The 7,746-nt window shown below is 36.7% G+C and overlaps 1 pseudogene; it reads left to right on the plus strand.

The window, feature by feature from the left end:
* The first annotated feature begins 4,473 nt into the window (after positions 1 to 4,473).
* Positions 4,474 to 5,564, plus strand: LOC139083202 (olfactory receptor 8K3-like; annotated as a pseudogene).
* Positions 5,565 to 7,746: the final 2,182 nt, after the last annotated feature.

Raw genomic sequence — 7,746 nt, forward strand, 5'->3', positions numbered from 1 at the left:
TAGCCAGGTACATGTTTTTGTGGACTTGCCACACCTTAAACACTTCACCATTCAAGGCATATGTTTTCCCTTTCATCTCTCATGATGAAGCTAAGGGCAGCAAGGGAATCTGTTGCTCTTTATGTCATAAATTGCACATACCACAGGTGAATAGGCAATATTACTTTTGAAGGATGGGACAAGGAGGGTAGGAGACCTTTCCATACACAGTTCCCAGTTATATGACACAGGTAAAACATAAACCATGTCACTCAGCTCAGAGAATTTTGCCCACGTGTTTGAGAATCTAGCATAATGGGATATAATTATAATGAAGAAGTATAGTTTTTAAAAGTCTTCAAGGATCATAAAAAGCCACATAATAGTGGTTTGGGGGTTGGCATTGAATCCCACAGCCAGTGAGTATAATTCTGCACATCTTAAGTTACAAAATTTTAGTATTTGCTAAGTAGGATTGGCCAAACACTCCATTTTGTCAGATTCCAAAGTTGTCATTAGAAAAGATTTATATTGATTTTATATCGTTCACTGATACTACTTTTTTGCAGAGTTAGTCTTCTTTTATGGACATAATACAGTGTATTTTGCACAATAATGAATGGAAACATATATAAGCACTCACGGCCTTGTTAGCTGTATTGGGTAAGAGAAGTATGGGTTTTTGTCCTATTTTATAATTTTAAAATAATAGGTGCACAGGGGCTGGCCCCGTGGCCGAGTGGTTAAGTTCGCGCGCTCCGCTGCAGGCGGCCCAGTGTTTCGTTAGTTCGAATCCTGGGCGCGGACATGGCACTGCTCATCAGACCACGCTGAGGCAGCGTCCCACATGCCACAACTAGAAGAACCCACAACGAAGAATACACAGCTATGTACCGGGGGGCTTTGGGGAGAAAAAGGAAAAAATAAAATCTTAAAAAAAAAAAAAAAATTCAAATAAATATTAAAAAAGGAGAAATAATAATTTAAAAAAAAAAAAATAAAAATAATAGGTGCACATATTTCTGCTGATGCTAACTCACCCAAAGACTTCTAAGCCTGACACATTTTTAAAACCAATCCAGGTTCTCCTTTCTTTTGTCCTCCCTCTTTCTTTCTCTCATCCTTTGAATGGGAAGACAATGTTCTCAATGTGGCCAACCTGTTTTCTCAGTTGAAACTATTTGCAACAACTTTTAGAATGCTTAGTGGTGATTGGGTGTTTGCATTTGGATAGAAGCACACCCTTGGGCTTCAGAGACTTGCTCCAAATCCTGGGGCAGCTCTGGGATTGTGCTCCCGTCAGATAGCAGTGCTGTTGTTCTGATTCCCTGTTTCTTTCCAGTCTGTGCTTGCATAGGGGTGATGAGAGGAGGAGCACAGGAAGCATCAACTCAGTTGCCTTTCAGAGGAACCCCAGGGATTAGTAAAATTACAACATGGCAGTGTTGGGATGAAGTTGGCCAAACTGTATTATGGAATATTCCTTCCTTTGGGTATAACTTTTTGTAGCTTATGGAATTGGACTTTGCCATTTTCCTTGTTTGGTTGCTGATAATGAATGTTTATTTTTACTTTTTTGTAAATATTTTATTAATACTGTGAATAGATTTTTGGATAAATTTTGCAAGCTAGAATTAATCTGCCAAATTAATCTTGAATCTCTCTCCTGATTTTCTTGAGATTTCTGGGTGGTTTTTTTTTAAGATTTTATTTTATTTTTTCCTTTTTCTCCCCAAAGCCCCCCAGTACATAGTTGTATATTCTTCGTTGTGAGTCCTTCTAGTTGTGGCATGTGGGATGCTGCCTCAGCGTGGTTTGATGAGCAGTGCCATGTCCGCGCCCAGGACTCGAACCAACGAAACACTGGGCCTCCTGCAGCGGAGCATGCGAACTTAACCACTCAGCCATGGGGCCAGCCCCATTTCTGGGGTTTTTAAGGAACATCCAGAGGTTCTAGTTTTTAAGGCTATGAGTTTAAACATTTTCTCAGGACAATAAGTTCTTGATCAGTCTAGGATTTATATTTATATGGATGAACTAAACATTCAATTTCATCATCTTCTATAGGGATAATCATTTTCTCCAGCTTTTATTGAATAGACCATTTTTGCTTCACTGTCCTAACATGCCACCTCAGTCATACACCACAGTTCTATGCAATCATGGGTCTTAGATTTCTGAGTTCTCTATTCTGTTCCATTGATGTTTGCCTGTTCTTGTGCCAATGCCACATTGTCTCAATGACTCTAGCACTGTAAGTTTTAATATCTGGTACTTCATATTCTTTCAAAAGTGTCTTGCTTATTCTTTATAATTTGCACTTTCTAAAAATATTTTAGACCAGTGTCAAGTCCTCAAAATCCCCTAGTGAGATTTTTATTGGAAAAGCTTTGAGCAAATAGATTCATTTGAGCAGAATCAACATTTTTGTAACACCAAGCTGTGTAATCCAGGAACATAGTATTTCCAACAATTTACTTAGGACTTCTACAATGTTTATCAATAAACTTGTAATTTTTCTCCTTTTAAGAGTAGATTCAGTCTAGTTTTCAAGATAGTCTATCAAGTTATGGAATTTCCCTTTTGTTCTTAATTTTTATTGTTTTCGTCCCATCTAAATGGTATTACTTCTTCATCTATTCAAATGCTCACATTTTTCCTCTAATTCAGTCTGATAGTGTGGTAAATTATATTTATAGATTTTTCAATATTAAATCATCTAGCCAAACATGGGATCAACCCGGTTTGAACATAACACACTGTAATTCTTCTGCATTTTTAAAATTGATATTAAAGTTATGTTAGCTTTGGTTAGGATATTTATATCCATAAATGAAATGATAGGCCCAAATACATTTTTTTATCATATCTTTTTATTTTTAATCAGGAATTTGCTAGTATCCTGAGTTGTAGGATGGTCCACATTTTTTAAACTCTGGAAGAGTTTGCAATAAGTATTGATGAATTTTTCCATGAAAGTTTAGAAGCACCTGTCTGTAAAACAATCTGAAGAGGAAAGGAGTTGGGGAAGTAGAGGTAAAGAAAATGCAATCCTTATGTTAAATTGTGTTAGTTCAAAACATTTGATATATTCTTGATAAAAGATGAAATAAAGGTATAAGAATAGTATTCAAGGGGCTGGCCCCGTGGCCGAGTGGTTAAGTTCGCGCGCTCCGCTGCAGGCGGCCCAGTGTTTCGTTAGTTTGAATCCTGGGCGCGGACATGGCACTGCTCATCAAACCACGCTGAGGCAGTGTCCCACATGCCACAACTAGAAGAACCCACAATGAAGAATACACAACTATGTACCGGGGGGCTTTGGGGAGAAAAAGGAAAAAATAAAAAATCTTTAAAAAAAAAAAAAAGAATAGTATTCAAATTAAAATGTGATGCATGTACTCCATTTCTGTCAATGACATATCCTATTGGCTTTATGTGAATCAAATAATTATCTGTCCTGTTCATGTACATTGAAACAAGTAAAATTTGAGTGAGTTTCAAATGAGTCATGCAATATCTTGTTTCCCTTTTCCTCATCACTTTCTTTATCTTTCCTCCTTATCCTTCATGCAATGATATTGTTTGCCAGCCCCTGAGGCATTTGAGACAACATTCTCTAGAGTGATACTGCTCTTTGTCGGACAAGTATATTCATAGTAGTTTACTAGATGATTTTAGGTGGTACATTAAGAAATGTCGTAATAATTTTTTCTAGTCTTAAAATGTATTATAAAAATATAACTATAATATTAAATCCATAATTTCAGAGATATTAGTGCTAAGATCAAAACAAATATGGGAAGGACCACTAATCATTCTTCCTCTGATTTAATAAACTATACATGCAGGTCTTAATTGATACGCAACATAGCAAAAATCAGAAACTTCAAAAATCAGCACACAAGTGCTGAAGTTTCAGGTACACTCTTCCAGAGGAAATAAAAAAGTTATTTATAAGCATTAGAGTGGGCATGTTGGGGACTTTGCAAGGTAGCTAAATCATTTTCTATCATTACAAAAAATAATTAAACAATGTTCAAAACTCATAAAAAAGAGTGGAATGAGAATATAATTTTAAAAAAATGGATAGTGGAATGAGAATACCATTCAGCTATGTGGAGTCATAATGAAGAGAAGTAAATGAAAGTCTATGAAATGAATTAATTATGATTTTCTTTGGAGATTGGGACTGAAGTTGCAGGGGTAAGAAACAAAGAGCTATTACTATTTCTTATAATTTCTTCTAAAATTTTATATGCTTTAACTAATTCAATGCACTTTAAATGAAAAATATTTTTGAACAAATATCAGGGTTCCCATTCTAGTCCAAAGGTTTCTAATGATACATTGTTGACAGAACCATAAAAGGACTGTATATATCTTGTAGTGATAACTACCATGTGTCATAAAAATAAAATGGCTACTACTTAACAAGTGATAGCTCCTGAAACCCAACAACTCTTCCGATAGTTCTTCCCACAGTAATTTTCCATAATGCCCTGGATGGACACACAAAATCTCAGTGTTAAAAGAATTTATTCTCATGGGAATCACAGATCACCCTGAGCTGCAGGCTCCGTTATCTGGGCTCTTCCTCATCATCTACATGGTCTCAGTGGTGGGCAACTTGCACATGATCATCCTCACCAAGATGGTCTCCAGGCTACAAACACCCTTGTACGTTTTTCTCAGACACCTGGCTTTCATTGCTCTTGGTTATTCAACAGCTGTGAGACCCAAAATGTTTGTGAATTTTGTAGCTAATCAAAACACAATCCCTGATAATTGGTACTACAAAGCTAGCTTTCTTCACCTTGTTCATCACTGGTGAACTTTTTATTCTGTCAGCAATGTCCTATGATTACTGTGTGGCCGTATGTAACCCTCTGCTCTACACAGTAGTCATATCACAAAGGGTAGGCTGGGTGATGGTGGGCGTCTGCTGTCTCTACAGTGTCTTTCTCTCTCTGATAACCACCATAAAGATTTTTATGTCATCTTTCTGAGGCCATAATGTCATTAGTCATTTATATTGTGACAGTCTTCCCTTGTTAACTTTGCTGTGCTCAAGCACACATGAAACTGAGTTGATAATACAGATCTTTTGAGTGTTTAATTTGATTTCACCTCTTCTGATGGTCCTTGCATCCTCCATTATGATCCGTAAGGCCAGCCTCAGGATGAACTCTGCAGAGGCCAAGCACAAGGCCTTCTCCACCTTTGTATCTCACCAGAGAGGGATAGTTGTATTATATGTGGCTCTATTCTTTATGTGTGTGCAGCCCAAGTCCAGTCATTCCTTTGATATTGATAAAATGGTCTCTGCATTTTAGACTTTGGTAATACCCGTGCTGAATTCCATGATCTACAGTTTGAGGAATGATGAGGTAAAAAATGCCCTACAGGGGGGCGGGCCTGGTGGCACAGCAGTTAAGTTCGTGCATTCCACTTCTCAGCAGGCGGCCCAGGGTTCGCCAGTTCGGATCCCAGCTGCGGCCATGGCACCACTTGGCAAAAGCCATACTGTGGGCAGCGTAAACCAGGGCGAGGATTGTCAGAGGATAAGTAGTGATTATATTCCATAATTTTTTAAATATCAGTAATAGTTTTTCATGTTTACGTGAGTTGTAAAAGGCTTTAAAAAGTTTAAGAATTTTAAAAGAATAGAAAGTCTAATTCCAGAGCTCATCTTAAGGTATGCGTAATACCATTTTCTGCTTCCAGCAAATCCAGAGTAGTACAGACTGGACTTAACGTTCCATTAAAACAAGAAAAACGTACAACAAAACAAAACAAAAACAAAGACAAGATGTAAGAAAAAATAATATTCAAACCATTGTTATCAGGCATTGAAGGACAGTTTCCCTAAGAGACAAAGAACCAATGAGGTGAGTCCTATGATTGCCCCCACTTTCCTAAGAGAATTTCCAAGCTGTGCTGCCAGAAGGGAAAACCCAAGCAAAGCCTAGAAGAATCCTTAAGTTGAAGAGACAGAGTTGAGAGTCCAGTGAGACCAAGGTAGCCAGAGCTTGCAAGACGGAGTGCCAAAGATAAGAAGCTGCGTGGAGAAAGGACACTGGATCTCTGCAGAGAATCCCCCTCACTTACTCAATAGATGGCTGATCAGCAAATGCAGGTGGAAACCATCCAAGGCTGAAGAAAGAATCCTCTGAAAGGAGTAAAGACAGCAGCGCCCAGAACTCAAAGAGGCGGGAATTGTGCCAATTTGTTACCTAGAGAGGAGAAAAACTCGTACTCCCGGGACTTTAGGTAGAGCACTCGAGAAGTTCTTACTCCAGTAAAGGAGGATAACTAATGCTAAATTGAACACTGCTCTGGACCCACCTAAGAAATTATAAAACAATATCTGAAAGGATTAGACTATTTCCAAATAACTATCCCAGAAAAAAGCTCAAGAATATTTGTAAAACATAAAATTATCCAGTATTCACCAAAATAAAATGCAAAATGTATGAGATACATTTTACAATTATCAGGCATACAAAAGACAGAGAAACATGATCCATAATGAACAGAATAACTAATCAATCAAAACTGACCAAAAACTCACAGATATGTTTGAAATATCAAACAAGGACAAAAAATGGTTATTGTAATTGTATATCGTATTTTCAGAAAGGTAAGTAGAGACATGAAGGGTCTTAAAAAAAAGAAACTGAACTTCTGGAAATAAAATGTACCATGTTCAAGATGAAAGATGCATGGGGTTGTATTCATGCAGATTAGATATTACAGAAGAAAAGGTTAGTGAACCTGTAAATACAGCAATAGGAAGTATCCAAAATGAAACTCAGAGTGAAAAAATTAAAAAAATGAAAAAAGTAAAAATAAGCTTGGAAGACAACTTCAAGCAGCCAAATATACATTTGATGGAACTCCCCAAAAAAGAGGGGCATTAAGTTATTCAAAAATATGTAGGTTAAAATGTTAAATATGGTAAAGATTTAAAACTCTCAAATTTAAGAGGATTAATAAATCCCAGATACAAGAAACATGCAGACAACTGCTTGAAGCCACACCATAATCGAATTCCTCAAAGCCAGTGATTAAAAAAACCCTTAAGCAGTTAATAAAAAGGGTACATTGTGTACAGAGAGACAAAGAGAATAATGTCATGTTTGTCATCAGAATCAGTGCAGGTAAGAAGTCATTGCAGAAACATCATTAAAGCACTGAAACGAAAATAGAACTGTCAACCTGGAATTCTGTCCCCAGGGAAAAAGAACTTTTAGAAAGGAACGCAAAGTAAAGACTTTTCAGATGTACGAATGCTCTGAGAATCCATCGCCAGCAGACTGCACTGTAAGAAATGATCAAGGAAGCCCTCAGTCAGAAGGAAAGTGATACCAGATGGAAACATGAATTGAGACAAACGAATGAACAGTGCCAGAACTAATAGCTGCATATAGGATTTCTAATAATTTGAATCTCCTAGATGATTAATTATTTAAAAATAATAAAAGTATATAATGAAATTGTATAAAGGACATGATGGGAGTGGTTAAATGTTAAGTTCCTATTTTATAAGTGAAGGTGTATGATTACACTTGAACAAGTAAAATACTTTACTAAGTACTCTAAAGCAAGCACTAAAATAACAATAAAAAAGTCATAGCTTTTCAGTTCACAATAAAAATATAGAACAGAATAAAGGAAAAATAGCGCAAAAAGGGGACAAATAGAAAGTGAACAACAGTGTGATAGACAAACCTAATGATATTGGTAATCATAATACTAAAATCTCAA

The sequence above is a fragment of the Equus przewalskii genome, chromosome 5, assembly GCF_037783145.1.
Source record: "Equus przewalskii isolate Varuska chromosome 5, EquPr2, whole genome shotgun sequence".
Classification (NCBI taxonomy): Eukaryota; Metazoa; Chordata; class Mammalia; order Perissodactyla; family Equidae; genus Equus; species Equus przewalskii.